Source organism: Nannobrachium achirus (assembly GCF_963921795.1).
Source record: "Nannobrachium achirus genome assembly, chromosome: 17".
NCBI lineage: Eukaryota > Metazoa > Chordata > Actinopteri > Myctophiformes > Myctophidae > Nannobrachium > Nannobrachium achirus.
The window spans coordinates 278,674-296,791 of NC_137824.1; positions in this window are offsets into that span (position 1 = coordinate 278,674).

Here is an 18,118-nt window from a genome sequence, read left to right on the forward strand (position 1 = left end):
AAATATAGGTTTAGCCATTAAAATGTTCCATCTTATTTAGAAGCCAAGATATGACAAAACATACATTTTACAGTGGCCATTTTGTAAATTATAATATGGCTGCCATAAACACATCTGGGCAAATGGAAACATGATGATTTTCTGATTCCTTAGATAATAACCTTTCCAAAAATGTATAGTTTTGCAAATCTTCAAACAAATCCAACAAAATTACCTATTGAAACTAATATTGAAAGAAAACAACCACACCAGGCCGTTTTGGACCCAAGTCGTGCATCCAAGGGTTAATGTTGTAATTATTTGAGATGTATAACTACCACCATTGAATTCCTTGACCCTGAAAATGTAGGTTTAGCAGTTAAAATCAATGTTCCAGCTTATTTAGAGGTCCAAGATATTACAAAACGTAATTTTATGGTGGCCATTTTGTAAATTCCAATATGGCCGCCATAAACACATCTGGGCAAATGGGAACATTGATTTTCTGATTCCTTAGACAATAACCTTTCCAAAAATGTATAGGTTTGCAAATCCTCAAAAAAATCCGACAAAATTACATAAGCGACCTGACTATGTGGCCTCCTCTTCCACAGAAGCCTGTACTATTGCCTCTGCAGCCTCAAGTGGCTTTAGAGCTCCAGCAGAGTCCCCTGGCACAATCGCCCAAGCAGCCTACACCAGTCCACGGCCTCACCAGAGTAAGTTATGCACACAAACACAACACAGGAGTGTGTAAAATGTTCCACTTGCAACACAACTTAAACATGGGAAACACATTGTACAACTAATACTGCTTTAATGTGTTATTTCCACTGTCACCTCTTCAGCTTCAACTGGCCTCCTCTTCCACAGAAGCCTTTACATTACCTCCGCAGCCTCAAGTGGCTTAAGAGCTCCAGCAGAGTCCCCTGGCACAATCACCCAAGCAGCCTACACCAGTCCACAGCCTCTCCAGAGTAAGTCATGCACACAAACACAACACAGGAGTGTGTATAATGTTCCACTTGCAACACAACTTAAACATGGTAAACACATTGTACAACTAATACTGCTATAATGAATTATTTCCACTGTCACCTCTTCAACTGTGGCCTCCTCTTCCACAGAAGCCTGTACCATTACCTCCGCAGCCTCAAGTGGCTTTAGAACTCCAGCAGAGTCCCCTGGCACAATCGCCCAAGCAGCCTACACCAGCGCCTCCTCTTCCACAGAAGCCGGTACTGACACCTGTACTGCCAGCAAAGTTCTCCACTCAAGGGCCAAAAAACCCACATGCCCCTTCTGCAAATTGGAACTGAATAAGAAAAACCTCAAGGCTCACATCAATAGACGCCACTCATCATCTGTTGATGAAATCACTGCCAAACGACATCTTCCATCTCAATGCATAGACCAAAGAAAGGGATTTTTTGCGGTTGCAAGAACCTTTAATGGTCCAAGAAACCCCATACATGTTGTTAAGTTCACCTGGGGAAACAGCCACAAGGTTGAATGCGAATTAGAATTTTGCAGACAGGAGTCAGAATTTGCCAGACGAAGTGGCTTGTTAGGCTTCCAGTGTGTTCATGTCAGGTCATTACAATTCTGTCCTACTCCATCCACAGCCGTGGTAACATTGAAGGAAGAAGTTCTGTCTGATATGGTCAGAAAGAAATGGTTTTCTGAAAACACAAAACAAATCTGTCTCGTCAGGAAGGAGAAAGCGGACTCAGCCCACTGAGTCAAGAGCTCACATTTTGCAGTGGTGAATCTGGTAAATCTAGTGTTTATTTGTCAGTCTTGGAAGAAAGCGTGTCTTATAATTCTCGGTTAGGCAGAGTGGCCGTTTGTTATGACATAAAAATAAATACTTGGCATTGTCCATGTACAAAGCAGAAAAAAGCTGTGTTCACAAGTCAATAGCGAAATGGCACCTGAATCAGACCCGACCCAACCTGTTCCTAAAGACTGACGTATTTGACACTTTACAAGCATTGGATCCTGAAGGTCACTGTACCGACGATAATCTTTATCCACCTGAGGGAGCTGCATTGATTTCACTGGTCAATTATTTGTTGAGCAGCAAAAAATTGCCAGCTGTACTGCCACCTGACGTGTCTTCACCACTTAAAGTAATGCCAAACGATGCATGTACTGAAGAGGATGCATGTTCCCATACTGAAGAGAGTCAGCCAAAACGCCTCATACCACTTGAGAACTTTTGCTCTGTCTGCCCTGGAAAGATTCCTGTTACAATACTGCAGTATTATATTATTTGGGCTCTTGTACTGCTTGTCTTGTGTCCTGTTTCTACAAGGTGGAGAGGGTGTGGAGGAACCTGGAGAGCTGATTGCCAGATGACAGTCAGCTGTGGCAACTGACAGAGCTTCCTGCACAGAATTATCCCTGCCAATGATTGGCTGGTACCCTAATGATTAGGCCTGCTGATTGGGTGTTGCTACCTCCAGTCCTCTATAAAGCCTCACTCTGAGAACATTATGGTGGAGGACTGTCAGCCAAACGGCAGCAGAGAATCGATCCCTGTCCTCTCACCCCAAACCAACCAGTGACTCTGTCCTTATGTTTAGTTAAGTCCCTTCGGAAAGGACTCCTTATGCTTTAGTGGTAGTTACGTTTTGTTGCTGTTAGGTTTGTTTTCATTGCTCTCCATTTCATTAATTCATTTTCTGTAAATACTATCTAGTTAATTGTTAATAAATTCACATATATTTTTATAAGAACTGTCTTCATCCATCATTTATGTTATGATTCTTGCCCTAGACCATGAGGGCCGTAACATGAATTGGGGGCTCGTCTAAAAGTTTGTATAAAGCTATTCTAATTTAGTTTTGTTACTTTTGGTTATACTGGGTTGGTTGATTTTGTCTGCATTGGTCTGGTTGACAGGTTCGTATACTTTGTATCAGTTTGAGTCCCACCGTAGGAAAATTTGGATTATACATGGCACTTAAAGCACTGTTGCTGATCATTAAGTCTTTACTGCCTCTACTTCAGCAGGTACCGGCTAAGTGGAGGATGGAGGTTTTTGTGGTGCAGCAGCTTACTGGTAAAGGTATCCGGGTGTCAACTGACGATATTCTCTTGCATACTACGGTGGGTGAGTACATAGGTACATGGGGAGGGAGGGGGAGCTCTCTTGCCCCATGTCCTAGTACTGATCCAGTAGTAGTGAATACAAGCTGGGGGGGGACTTAAAAGTCCAAGCTGGCCTTCCACCTCTGAGAGGTGGAGCTCCATAGAGCTCCATGTGTGTGCACATTAGGGTCTGAGCTGACAGGGCGTAACATTTAAGGAGCCTTTTGAAACCAGTAAGTTAATGTGTAGTAGGTTACATTTGTTAGTTGTATTGGTTTGCTTTTGCAATCTAAATTGGTGGGTTGGCTCAAATCTGTGCAAGCTTAAGTTCTTTTCTTTCCGGGGTAATCTGTCAACCAATAGAATTTGAATGGCCGAAAAGTGGGTGTGGTGTCCAAAGCTGCCATTTGCACTGGGGATTGTGGTGTTAATCGAGTGGCAGTTTGGTTCAAGTCGAATGTTAAATCGATTATGTGTTAAATTCTAAATTGTGAAAGAGTATTGTGAATACCCCCACGTACTCGCTTGAATTTAATAATGCAGATGGTTTTAAATGCTTGTGTTCAGTAGTGTGAATTTGTGATGCGCATCATATTTTTGTTTCTTTTGATTAGTTCATGTTGTTTTTTTTCTCATTACGGTCTTTTGAGTCCTTCGGCACAGTAGTGCAGTCCTTCGGTCCTTTGAGTAGTGCGGTCCTTTGAGTAGTGCAGTCCTGTGGGTACTGCAGTCCTTCTGTTATGTGATCTAATTATTTTGGCATGTGATGTGCTCAAGTAATGTCTGATAGTTCGAGCTGCAGCTGTTTTGGCGGTTGCACACTTTTTTGAGTTTTTGTATCAGTGTAAGACACTGGTGTTCGATTTTTAAGTCCATGATTTGGCCTAAAAATAACTTATTTGGTCTTGTGTCCTGTTACCTGTCTTTATCCCACTCTCTTTGCTTCCAGGATCCAGTTGCTGTGGTGTGGTGATAAATGGCAGGGGAGAACAGGCCTTTGTAGAGAAGTTGTGGTATTTTTGGGTGAAACATGGAGTTATGTAGTCTGTGAGTTAATCAAGTTGCTTAAGTATTTTTCATCAGTTTTTTCGTGTCATGAATTCTAACTTGTGAAAGGGTGGTTGGCTAGTCCTCTACCCCCACAGACTAAAGTGAATTCAGATTTTTCTCCTTTTCCTTCGTTTTTTTGGTTAATGCACATGTCAATTTCCACTGCGCTCCCACATAAAGAGAAGTAGGTTGAAAGGTATAGTCACTATCTGTCTGATGATGAAAAAGGGCAGGTCTCCATTATCATGCATGTGATGAGGATGCTGCTCAGTCTGATTTTACAGAATGTTGGCCTTTCTACAATTCTGATTTTGATGCGCTGGGGTGGGTCGTGGCAAGGTGTTTTTTCTTTCTTCTTTTCTTGGTGTAGTTGCTGTGTTTTTAAATGTGCTTGAGCATAGTCACATTTAGCATCTTGGGGAGAACTTCTGGGGCAGGAAGTTCTTTTTTTAAGGTGGGGGGTGTTACAATACTGCAGTATTATATTATTTGGGCTCTTGTACTGCTTGTCTTGTGTCCTGTTTCTACAAGGTGGAGAGGGTGTGGAGGAACCTGGAGAGCTGATTGCCAGATGACAGTCAGCTGTGGCAACTGACAGAGCTTCCTGCACAGAATTATCCCTGCCAATGATTGGCTGGTCCCCCAATGATTAGGCCTGCTGATTGGGTGTGGCTACCTCCAGTCCTCTATAAAGCCTCACTCTGAGAACATTATGGTGGAGGACTGTCAGCCAAACGGCAGCAGAGAATAGAGCCCTCTGTCCTCTCACCTCAAACCAACCAGTGACTCTGTCCTTATGTTTAGTTAAGTCCCTTCGGAAAGGACTCCTTATGCTTTAGTGGTAGTTAAGTTTTGTTGCTGTTAGGTTTGTTTTCATTGCTCTCCATTTCATTAATTCATTTTCTGTAAATATTATCTAGTTAATTGTTAATAAATTCACATATATTTTTATAAGAACTGTCTTCATCCATCATTTATGTTATGATTCTTGCCCTAGACCATGAGGGTCGTAACAATTCCTCTGTCAGATCCAATGTTGATAACCCACAAAGCCAACATAGTGACATTCAGTGGCATATTAAAAGGTATGTTTAGTTCATGAATACTGCCCTAGAAAGGCAGTGTGCAGTAACTATGTACAAGAATTTCACTAAAAAAATGGTTTAAAATTGTTAGAGCTGATCAGACAAATGAGTTAAAAGCATAAAAGTGACATTAAACTGATTTTATATCTCTTCTTGAGCTAATTGTTCATTCACCAATATCATGAAGGCTAATTTGACCTTTTGGTGACACAAATAAGTTGGTGTATCCAAAAACGTAGTTACTGTAGTGTTTGTAGTACAGAATACATAATTGATCTGTTTCTTTTGCTACATTCAATGTTTAGGTATAACAGTTCACTGTTCATTTATGGTGTCTCTCTCTCACTCACTCACACATCAGGGTTCCCACGGTCATGACATTTCTGGAGATATTTTGAAATTAGAAACTTATTTTTCCAGTACTGGAAAAGTACTTCAAAGAGCCGTTCAAAAGATTAGTTTCGTTCGCGAACGTCCCACCTCTGCCCGCACCATGTTCAGGGAACGTCTGAGAACAACTGACATACAAGCTCACATTGCGTTGCAAATGCCAACATTGTGAGCTTGTAGATCTCCGGGGGCGGAGCATAAATCAGGCTTCAGCCAGAGATGGACAGTAGCCTACGCTACTCTTACTCAAGTACTTGAGTAAGAGTACAGAGTACTCCTGGTCACACTCCAATCCACAGTAAACTCAGTCAAAATGTTACAAGTAAGAGTAAAAAAAGTACTTGCTTTTAAATAAACGTATATATTCAAGAGTGCATACCAGTACATGCTTTTAAAAATAAGCTACTTGACGTACAAATAAAAGTAAAAGTACTCAAGTAGGTCTACATTTACTCAGTTACTGTCCACCACTGGCTGCAGCTTATCAGCTGTTTCGACAGCACACAAGTCAGTGCCCTCTTCTGTCCACAGCTAACTAATGACAGTTAAGTGTTAATTTAAGGACCTTTTAGACATTTTTAATACATAAAAAAATATAAATAAAAGACCAAAACTGCATCAAAAGTTATCTTCTATAAAAACATTGGCCAAATTGACTATAGTAAAAGAGGCACAAATTGTGAAAATGGCAAATTTACAAGCTCCAAACGCCTTGTGTTCCGAGGCGTTGTAGATCTGCTATTTTCACAATATTTATCGGTGGAACAGAGTGAAACTAAATGTAATGCCTCAACTTTTAATTCCAATTGATTGTCAGGGTGGGGTCCCCAGTTCAAAAAGGACTTTTGGGGGGTCACAGCCTGAAAAGGTACACATTTAATTTGAAAAGTAAATTAAAGGATGACACAAAAACCAGACATAAGGGCTTGTTTCCAGTTTTATAATAATCAATCGAACTGAGCATTTTTTGCCTGCCTATTTGTTTGGTGGAAAGTTGTACTTGATCATGAAGTTGATAAAAAAGAAAAAAAAAAGAAAAAAAGGTAGCTTGGTTGTAGTTAGCTACTTTTGCCGTGTAGCTTGTAGCTTGCTTTGCTACATTTTCTGTGGGTAGCTTCGTTGTAGCTTAAGCTATATTTAATCAAGAGTAGCTTGTAGCTTAGCTTACATTTTCCAAGTAGCTTGCCCATCACTAGCTATAGGCGAGCTATAGGTAGCCGCCTAGAGCGCCATCCTAGAGGGGGCACTGAGAGGGCGCCGAAATGGAGGGGGTGGACCCAAACCAGCCCCAAACCAGCCCAACAATCAGGCACATGAACAAACTGTCAAGAACAAGAAACATCCAGGGCAAAAGGAATCACTAGCCTTTTACACTCTTTCTTTTCTCAAATCTTTCTACATATTTATCTTTTAATTATCTTTTATTAGTATTATCCTTTTAGATTAGTTTTTGTTTTATTTTGTTGTTTGCTGTTATTATACCACTGCATTGTCTGAAGGATGCCAAACAAAAACAAGTTTTACTCTTATGCAGTGGTTCTCAACCTTTTAAGGCCGTGACCCCCAAAATAATCATATTTCAACTGGGGACCCCCCAGTTGTACTAAGAGTTACATTTTGTATAACCTCGGTTCTATTGTGGAAATAGCCGATCTACATGCTCACAACGTGAGCGTTGTGAGCATGTAGATCGGCTATTTTCACAATGTCTGCCTCAATATTTGATAATTTGGCCAAGGTTTAATTTGCCATTTTAGAGGTATTAGAAAGTCATTAAATTGTCACTTAAGAAATGTTCAGATACCCTCTATACACTTAAACTGTATGTTAGTTTGTTTACGGTTGAGTGGGAAAACAATGTTGCACATTAACAGTTTGCCAGCCAAAATATAATGGTTGTTGGTAGATTAGCCGTGAAATTTCTATTATTGTATAGTTATCTGAGACATAATATTATGTTTATAAACATGAGCCCGCCACCAATCCTTCTTGGACCGCACCGTTGTTTTTTCTTTTTTTGTTTTTCTCCAGGTCATTAGCTCACCGTGATTATCTGGATCTCCGTTGGGATAGAATGGTAGTTTTGGGCGAGCATCGATCTCCCCGTGCGTTTCGCGTGCGCGATCCGTGCGCATAATAATCCATGCATATAATCCAAGAATGACTGAAAAGTCGATGTGACCATTTTGGCTAGCTTAGCCCTTAGCACTCCAGCTATGCTAATGTTATCCTCCAGACAGTAAACAGACGGTGTCAAGGAAGCATGAAGAAGGAAAGGCAATGACGTCACCTCTGCTTCATGTCAGAGCAGCCATGAGCTATCGATGGACGAGCGGTGACTAGGGAAGGTTAGACGATCGCCGATCTTCGGATAAAAATCATTTATTTCATTTTTAATGACCTAGTCCGGAAAAAGACGGCAAGGCTGAGACTCCTTGCTCAGATGTCCGGTATATTCCGTTTTAATATTAAGGGGCTCCCCGTGGCTTGGAAAGGGTTAAGTTAATCATCTGGGGACCCCCCAAAATAATTTGGGGAGCCCTCTGGGGGTCCCGACCCACAGGTTGAGAACCACTGCTCTTGTACCTGTACAAAATACGTAACAATAAAGTACAACCTTGACCTTGAACCAATCAGCACCAAACGTGCCTCAAGTGGCACGCCATAGATTACAACGTAAAGTATGTGACAAAAAGGTTGAGATTGTGTTTTAATTCATAATACCTGCCCACAGATGATGTCACTGGTAGGCATGTTTCTGAACTGTTCACAGCAATGAGACACAGTAGACATGCATATTAGCGAGGATATGGATGAAGTAAGTGTTCCTTTTGTATTGATAACTGATGGCTCAACGTTTTTTATAATTCACCGAAATGGAGCAGAATGGATGATGACAATGAATAGGAGGCTGCATTGTTTACTTTGAGCATGTCTGATGTCATTGACTGCTGTATTTGGGCCTGGGGAATATCCAGGTTGGACCAGATCATGCTTTAAACTGTTAAGACAGCGGGTGATATGTGAGAACACTATACTATATGTACTGAATCAATTGTACACATGTTTGCATTTTCTGTCGACACCACAGCTACTTTGGAGGGACCCCTGTCCCCTGTGTTGAGTCCACAATAGTATTATTTTAACCAATATGTGTATAAAAGATGCAGTATACAACAAATGGGACTACATTTTCAAGGAAGGTTTTGGTGAGGATGAGAGTGTTATCTCTCTCCATGAATCCACTGTCATTTGGATGTAATTATACTCAGAGAAAGATTCAAGAGGCTTAATGTAATTTTACAACTTCCAGATAATCTGCAATGAAATATACACTGAGAGATGAAGAAGGAATGTTTACTGTTGTAATCAATGACTGTATTGTAGGGAAACCAAACCATCAAGGTGTGGTAGAAAAGCAGTGGTGTGAAGCAGGTGAACTTTGGACACATTGCTGTTCTTCCAAGACTACAAATGAGGCAGATTGTGAAAGTCAGCAGTTTGAAAACAATTTGATGTTCTCTGCATGTTGCTGCTCCCCACATCATTTTGATCACTATGGAGTGTTCAAAGATGTATTCCCAATGGCTTGTTTCCTACCTGTTGTCTCACTCTAGGTCACCTACAGTGCATTATGGGATTCTTGCACCTACTGTAGCTGCTGATGCTCCCCAGATACATTTTTAGCCAGAAGATGATTATGTACATTGGCTAATGGGAAACATCCCAGGACAGTACACAGGAGAGCTACTATGTGACTACCTCACCCTCTTTCAATGGGTGGGTCTACGGGGGACTGCTCTGAAATGGTTTGCCTCTTACCTCTCAAATAGGAGTGTTGCGGTGGCCATCAACAACCATGTATCCTCCTCTGCCGTTTTAAAATAAGGTGTACCCCAAGGCTCGATTCTCGGCACCATTTTATTCTCTTTGTACATGCTCCCCCTTGGGGTTTTAATCGGTCGTTTTAATCAAGTGTCTTACCATTGTTATGCTGATGATACTCAGTTGTACTTCTCTTTTAAACCCTCAAATCATAGTGAACTGTCTGTTTTAAAAGGATTTTAAGCCTCCATTAAGGACTGGATGGCACAAAACTTTCTCCAGCTAAATCCTGACAAGACGGAAATCCTTATAATAGGACCTGAGGGCATCCATGATGACATAAAACGGTCCATGGGCCCTTCAGCAGCTAATTTTAAGAAGGTGTCAAAGAACCTAGGTGTTCTTTTTGATAGCAAAATGAACTTTGAACCACATGTAAAAAAAGTGGTCCAAACGTGCTTTTTCCAGCTAAGAAATATAAAAAAGATCAAGTCCCTACTGACACCTCAAGACCTAGAAAAATTAATCCACGCTTGTATGTCCTCGCGGCTGGATTATTGCAATTCTTTGTTCTCCACCTTAAGCTGCTCATCTATACACCGCCTTCAGCTAGTGCAGAATGCGGCCGCTAGACTGCTAACAAATACGTATAGGAGAGCACACATTACTCCAGTACTTGCTGCTTTGCACTGGCTGCCCATTGACTGCAGAATTGTTTTTAAAATCTGTCTAATTACTTTTAAAACTCAGCACGGGCTGGCCCCAGATTATTTGTCTGAGTTTATGTCCCCCAAAACAAATCAGAGGTTGCTTAGGTCCTCAAACAAGGGCCTACTCAAGGTCCCTAGAACTAAGTTAAAAACAAAAGGGGATCGCGCTTTTGCAGTAGTAGCTCCGACATTATGGAATGACCTACCACTTTCAATAAAAAATGCTGAGTCGGTAGATGTTTTTAAAACACTGCTGAAAACTCATTTATTTAGGAAACATTTTGGTGTGTAATATTGTTTATTTCCTTGTACTGTTTATTCATTTGTATTGTTTCTGTTTTATCCTTACTCTGTGATGCTTGTTTTATTTCATTGTATCCACTGTACAGCACCTTGTAACAATTGTTTTGAAAGGCGCTTTATAAATAAATGTACCTTACCTTACCTTACCTTACCTTACCTTTCCTGACTAAGCTACAGGCTTCCACCGCTGTGATGGATACAAAATAAACAGGAATCCTAACTGTTAGACCACATGGGACAGGGTAGAAGACCATGTGTCCTCAAATGAAGATGTATGTCAGTGTGCAGAGTCAAACAACATTTCATGGTACAAAGAACTATGTCTGCTATGTTGTCAAATGTACTCGGCCAATCCAGAAGAAAATATTTTGGAACAAAGTGTTTTTTTTTTCAGTAGTATAATGTACTTGTTCTGTAAAATATGGTCACTAAGTCATTGGTTCCCTGCCAGCACAAACACAGTGGAAAATATTAAATTTAACAGATGGATTTCATATCAAACATGGTTTAAATGGATTTCATGGTAAAATAAAATCATTGTTGAGCATTATTGAACATTATTTGGCTCAGTGGTGAACGTTAATAAAATGCATGGTGGATGTGAAACATTGTTGAGGTTAAAAGCAGACATGGAAAGTGTGGTGAGCCTGTAGATCGGCTATTTTCACTTCACTTCACCTCAGTTGGGTGGGATAAGACATCATTTTTTGGGTCATGAGTTAAAAAAATAAATCCAAAGAACAGAATCCTTATCTGAACAGCTTATGGCTGTGTAAGGATCTGGAGGTTTAGAGGTCAGTGGCATTTGTAAATAGAAGTCAAATAAGATCATGGACAGGCTGAAACATAACAGTGTGGAGTTTTGCTTGACATGGTGGCAAATGGTGCTGAGGCTGATGAGGGCTCTTAAATAGTACACTCCAACCAATCACAGGAGACTCTGGTTATTGGCACTAACAATCAGTTGACACCCAGCACCTGCTCTGCACTTCAAGGAATAGTTCACCCCCAAAATGACTTTTCATCTATTGATTACTCACATCATGGAGACTTGAGTTCAATAATATTTTTTGTTTTTTGTTGCATTCCTAAGAAAAAACATTTGATTGCAAGAAATGTAGGCTACCCCCATTGATTCCGGATGGAGACCCAAATCCATTCGGGTCCCCATCCGGAATTAATGGGGGTAAATTTACTATAATCACATTTTTTGTCTTAGGAATGTGACAAATAAAAAAATATATTATTCAACTCAAGTCTCCATGAGGTGAGTAATCAATAGAGGAAAAGTCATTTAAGGGGTGAACTACTCCTTTAAGAGTTTATTTGGTCTCTGAGTTAAATTTACACAGGCTTGTGAATGTGCATCTTTTGATTCTTCCAGGCAGCAGTCATACAGTGTTGGTGATACTTTCAATTCCGTTAAAGACCCACTCCACACAAAATTACTTATTAACTTGTTTTCTGCTAAAGAGTAGATTGACTAGAGTCCACTGTTGGCCACTAGAGGTTGCTGTTCACTAAACTATGCATGTTTTTTAAGCTTATCTATGAAAATCCTAGTGGCACTCTTTACTCTAAGCAAATCCACTCCATTTCCATTGAAATGTATTGGCAGAATCCACTCTCATAGGTTGAATATTATTCAATTGTGTCCGTACCCTTAAAGGACAGCTAAGACAACATCTAAGCTGTGTTAATTGTATTTGTCCAGAAATACTGTCGGTGGGGTCTATTTGGCAGAAATGTCCCTCTCATCCAGTTTCTAGCTACAGCAACCCTCAAAGCATAGATTTCATAAGCCTATCGCTTTTAGGCCGTTTGTTGCGGTCAAAAGTGACAAATTAACATTAAATACTTCAACATGCCTTGGCGGTCACAAACAATCCCATGCAGTCTAAAAATAAAGACGAAGTGGTGGTTTCAGCACACGTTGCGTTGTGTGCAAACAGCAGGCTGGCAGCGTTCCAGTACATGATAACCGGTGTCCGTAGGAGATCTGTGGTTTGCCGTGGCTTGTGATTGGTTGAACTGGAGGTAGGGAGTGCTTTGCTGTGTTCACTTGGACCGCGCAGAGGTGCTGAAAGTCGTGGGGACGAAGACTTACTATTCTGGCCTCTGGTTCACAAATTCTAACGACGCTGAGTCGGCTCATGTGACCTTCTCAATTCTTGAGACGGCGAAGGCTCATGCGGTGTCTCACGTGGCTCAAGGTCGCCTGAGATGGTACATAATAAGTTGTCTAACCTAGGTGTCGTCATGGCATCAGCCGCAAACAATTCAGTCAGCTCCATATGGGCACAAAAAAGGGCATTCCCATATTTGAGCATAGACATCTGATTGTGCTGAGCTATGCCCATAAAATTGGCAACAAATTACAAAATAAAAACACACATGCACGCGCTCGCTCGCACGCTTGCTTGCTCGCACACACACTAGCTTTTTTGTGTGTGTGACGTGTCACTTATGAGCGTTGAATGTTTCGTGGTCATTTTATGGATATATTCTTCTCTTTTTGCAATAGCTTTCGACACTTGATGTTTTATTTATCTTTTTTTTTGTGCTTGCTCTTTGGACTGTATACTACAGCACTCTTTTTCTTTTAATTAATGAATTCTCTGTAATTTGTAACCATAACTGCTGTGCTGCCTCTGAACTGAATTTCCCCTGTGGGATAATAAAGGTATCTATCTATTTCTCTCTCTCTCTCTCTCTCTCTCTCTCTCTCTCTCTCTCTCTCTCTCTCTCTCTCTCTCTCTCTCTCTCTCTCTCTCTCTCGTTAAGAGCTCCCTCCTGATGGGCCTTATGTTCCAGGAACAAGATAAATGTTTTTCTGACCTCTGCTAACTGGTCAGGGTTAGTTATAGGTCCATAGGTCGTCTGTCATGGCCTAAGGAGCTCAGGATCCTTTGGGTCTGGCTTCCTGTTGTGGACGTCATCACCTGAAAAACATGAAAGGAAACTATCAGAACTGAACAACAACAATATGGGTCTATGGGTGTGTGGTGTGTCTTGACTTCAATATTAACGTACAACACTTGCAATGGCGGTGCGTATGTCCACAACGCGAATCGAGCCCTCCAGGCCCATCTCGGTCCACACAGCCTGCATGTACCAGTTGAGGTTCTTGTTTGGCCCATGAAACCGGCTGTAGAAGACAAAGTTGTTTTTCTCTTCATCTGGGACCCCAGCCTTCAGGACCATCCGCAGATCTACAAGCTAGCGCGAGGCGTTTGAGCTGTCAAACGATGAAACTATATGGTATCTATGCGTTGTGGGGGTCTCTGCTTCATCTCTCTCTCGACTAAGGGGTCCTTGGCCTGAAAACGTTGAAGACCCCTGGTTTAAAGCAATGTAATGAAATAAAATAAAGCAATGTATTTAATAGTACTTACATGCAGCAGATAGCCCTTCTCAGGATCACCATGGGCCTCCTCGTAGTTGATGTCCGCCAGGTATTTGGTACGGTTGTGATGGCCCATCATAGTGTTTGCAATCCATAGTATCTATGACGGTCAGCTGCCGTCACTCCATACCTTTCCATGTGAGCTGAGAACAAAATAAAAGACATCACTCTGCATGAATTATGGTGATGGATAACCTTTGCCATCAGCTCCCTAAGTCATGTTGTGATGAACATTGTTTTTTTCATAATTGTATTTTTTTGGGCTTTTTGCCCTTATTGACCAAGGTAGGTCCAGTAGACTGACAGGAAATGGGGAGAGAGATGGGGAGTGACATGCAGTAAACGTCGTCGGGATCGGGAATCGGACCGGCGACGCCGCGGCAACCATGCCTTCGTGGCGGTGCCTATGTGGTATGCGTCTTGACCAGTAGGCCACCAGACGCCCCGTGATGAACAATGTTTAACTGGAAGGACAATGATGAATTATTATTATGTGAGGGAGATAACGTGTTATTGGCTTTTAACTAGCACTGTAGAGAAGAATATGTTGTTTTTGCTGCTATAGACTCTTAGACTGGGTACCATACATTATGAAGGATTTCTACATCGACACTTACCAAGCACCTCTGGGATCCTTGTGGCCGTAACTTGAAGACAGGCCAAAAGATTGGTTGCTGATGGCATCATCTCGATTGACTAATCTGAAAACGTCAGTATTATCATTTTAATGTTAATCAGGCTATAGACTGTGGTGGAAAATTTACTCACATTCTTTACCTCAGTGAAAGTATCAATAGTGCAATATAGATAGCCGTGTTGTTCGATAACTTTTTTAATATTCTTGATTGTATTTTTTCACAATTTCTCATCCCAGACGTACAGTCTATTTGGCAATGAGTTGGACAATGCCAATTATACAAGTCAAAATCGCAAATATACAGTACATTTGGCCTTGACTACGTTAGACAGCCCCTCACTCTCAAGACTCCATATGACAATCAACTAGCAGACCACATAATCCACTGTGGTACCATCAGAACACATCTCTATCGAGTTGAAAATTGAGTTTGAAGTTACAATGTGTGTGTATGGGGCCTGGGGACCTCTAAATATTGAATCAAGCAAATCAAAAACTATTCAGGCTGTTCATAAAAGCCTGGCGAAGTGTCCCTTTAATATTTACACATTTCTGAGAGAAGTAGCATTTCTAATACATTTTAACTTAATTAGAATTTAGGAGAGACAAACAATGTAACCTACCTCTCTGAACCTCCTGAGACTTTTGACTGAACTCCCATCATCACCCACTGTGGTACCACAGCCAATCACAGCACAGCACATGATAATCAATTTCAAACTGTTTCAGGTGTGAATGTTACGTAACATGTATAGGTCAAACCCAAGTCTACATTTTATCATTCCAAATCTACAGTTATATTCGGCATTGAGTTTGTAAATGGTCAAAGCCAATTATACAAGTTGACATCCAAAATATACAGTAGATTTGGATTTGACTACGTTGGAAGTTCCCCTCCCCCACCCACAAGACCACATGGCAATCAGCTACCACCTGTGTCGATCCAAACTGACTGTTGTCAGAGTGTCAGTTGATTCTGGAGGGGGAGGACTCGTTTTTTACCACAGACTCAAACACAAACAGACAACACTGACCAATCAGCACCAAACGTGCCTCAAGTGGCACGCCATAGATTACAACGTAAAGTATGTGACAAAAAGGTTGAGATTGTGTTTTAATTCATAATACCTGCCCACAGATGATGTCACTGGTAGGCATGTTTCTGAACTGTTCACAGCAATGAGACACAGTAGACATGCATATTAGCGAGGATATGGATGAAGTAAGTGTTCCTTTTGTATTGATAACTGATGGCTCAACGTTTTTTATAATTCACCGAAATGGAGCAGAATGGATGATGACAATGAATAGGAGGCTGCATTGTTTACTTTGAGCATGTCTGATGTCATTGACTGCTGTATTTGGGCCTGGGGAATATCCAGGTTGGACCAGATCATGCTTTAAACTGTTAAGACAGCGGGTGATATGTGAGAACACTATACTATATGTACTGAATCAATTGTACACATGTTTGCATTTTCTGTCGACACCACAGCTACTTTGGAGGGACCCCTGTCCCCTGTGTTGAGTCCACAATAGTATTATTTTAACCAATATGTGTATAAAAGATGCAGTATACAACAAATGGGACTACATTTTCAAGGAAGGTTTTGGTGAGGATGAGAGTGTTATCTCTCTCCATGAATCCACTGTCATTTGGATGTAATTATACTCAGAGAAAGATTCAAGAGGCTTAATGTAATTTTACAACTTCCAGATAATCTGCAATGAAATATACACTGAGAGATGAAGAAGGAATGTTTACTGTTGTAATCAATGACTGTATTGTAGGGAAACCAAACCATCAAGGTGTGGTAGAAAAGCAGTGGTGTGAAGCAGGTGAACTTTGGACACATTGCTGTTCTTCCAAGACTACAAATGAGGCAGATTGTGAAAGTCAGCAGTTTGAAAACAATTTGATGTTCTGCATGTTGCTGCTCCCCACATCATTTTGATCACTATGGAGTGTTCAAAGATGTATTCCCAATGGCTTGTTTCCTACCTGTTGTCTCACTCTAGGTCACCTACAGTGCATTATGGGATTCTTGCACCTACTGTAGCTGCTGATGCTCCCCAGATACATTTTTAGCCAGAAGATGATTATGTACATTGGCTAATGGGAAACATCCCAGGACAGTACACAGGAGAGCTACTATGTGACTACCTCACCCTCTTTCAATGGGTGGGTCTACGGGGGACTGCTCTGAAATGGTTTGCCTCTTACCTCTCAAATAGGAGTGTTGCGGTGGCCATCAACAACCATGTATCCTCCTCTGCCGTTTTAAAATAAGGTGTACCCCAAGGCTCGATTCTCGGCACCATTTTATTCTCTTTGTACATGCTCCCCCTTGGGGTTTTAATCGGTCGTTTTAATCAAGTGTCTTACCATTGTTATGCTGATGATACTCAGTTGTACTTCTCTTTTAAACCCTCAAATCATAGTGAACTGTCTGTTTTAAAAGGATTTTAAGCCTCCATTAAGGACTGGATGGCACAAAAATTTCTCCAGCTAAATCCTGACAAGACGGGAAATCCTTATAATAGGACCTGAGGGCATCCATGATGACATAAAACGGTCCATGGGCCCTTCAGCAGCTAATTTTAAGAAGGTGTCAAAGAACCTAGGTGTTCTTTTTGATAGCAAAATGAACTTTGAACCACATGTAAAAAAAGTGGTCCAAACGTGCTTTTTCCAGCTAAGAAATATAAAAAAGATCAAGTCCCTACTGACACCTCAAGACCTAGAAAAATTAATCCACGCTTGTATGTCCTCGCGGCTGGATTATTGCAATTCTTTGTTCTCCACCTTAAGCTGCTCATCTATACACCGCCTTCAGCTAGTGCAGAATGCGGCCGCTAGACTGCTAACAAATACGTATAGGAGAGCACACATTACTCCAGTACTTGCTGCTTTGCACTGGCTGCCCATTGACTGCAGAATTGTTTTTAAAATCTGTCTAATTACTTTTAAAACTCAGCACGGGCTGGCCCCAGATTATTTGTCTGAGCTTATGTCCCCCAAAACAAATCAGAGGTTGCTTAGGTCCTCAAACAAGGGCCTACTCAAGGTCCCTAGAACTAAGTTAAAAACAAAAGGGGATCGCGCTTTTGCAGTAGTAGCTCCGACATTATGGAATGACCTACCACTTTCAATAAAAAATGCTGAGTCGGTAGATGTTTTTAAAACACTGCTGAAAACTCATTTATTTAGGAAACATTTTGGTGTGTAATATTGTTTATTTCCTTGTACTGTTTATTCATTTGTATTGTTTCTGTTTTATCCTTACTCTGTGATGCTTGTTTTATTTCATTGTATCCACTGTACAGCACCTTGTAACAATTGTTTTGAAAGGCGCTTTATAAATAAATGTACCTTACCTTACCTTACCTTACCTTACCTTTCCTGACTACGCTACAGGCTTCCACCGCTGTGATGGATACAAAATAAACAGGAATCCTAACTGTTAGACCACATGGGACAGGGTAGAAGACCATGTGTCCTCAAATGAAGATGTATGTCAGTGTGCAGAGTCAAACAACATTTCATGGTACAAAGAACTATGTCTGCTATGTTGTCAAATGTACTCGGCCAATCCAGAAGAAAATATTTTGGAACAAAGTGTTTTTTTTTTCAGTA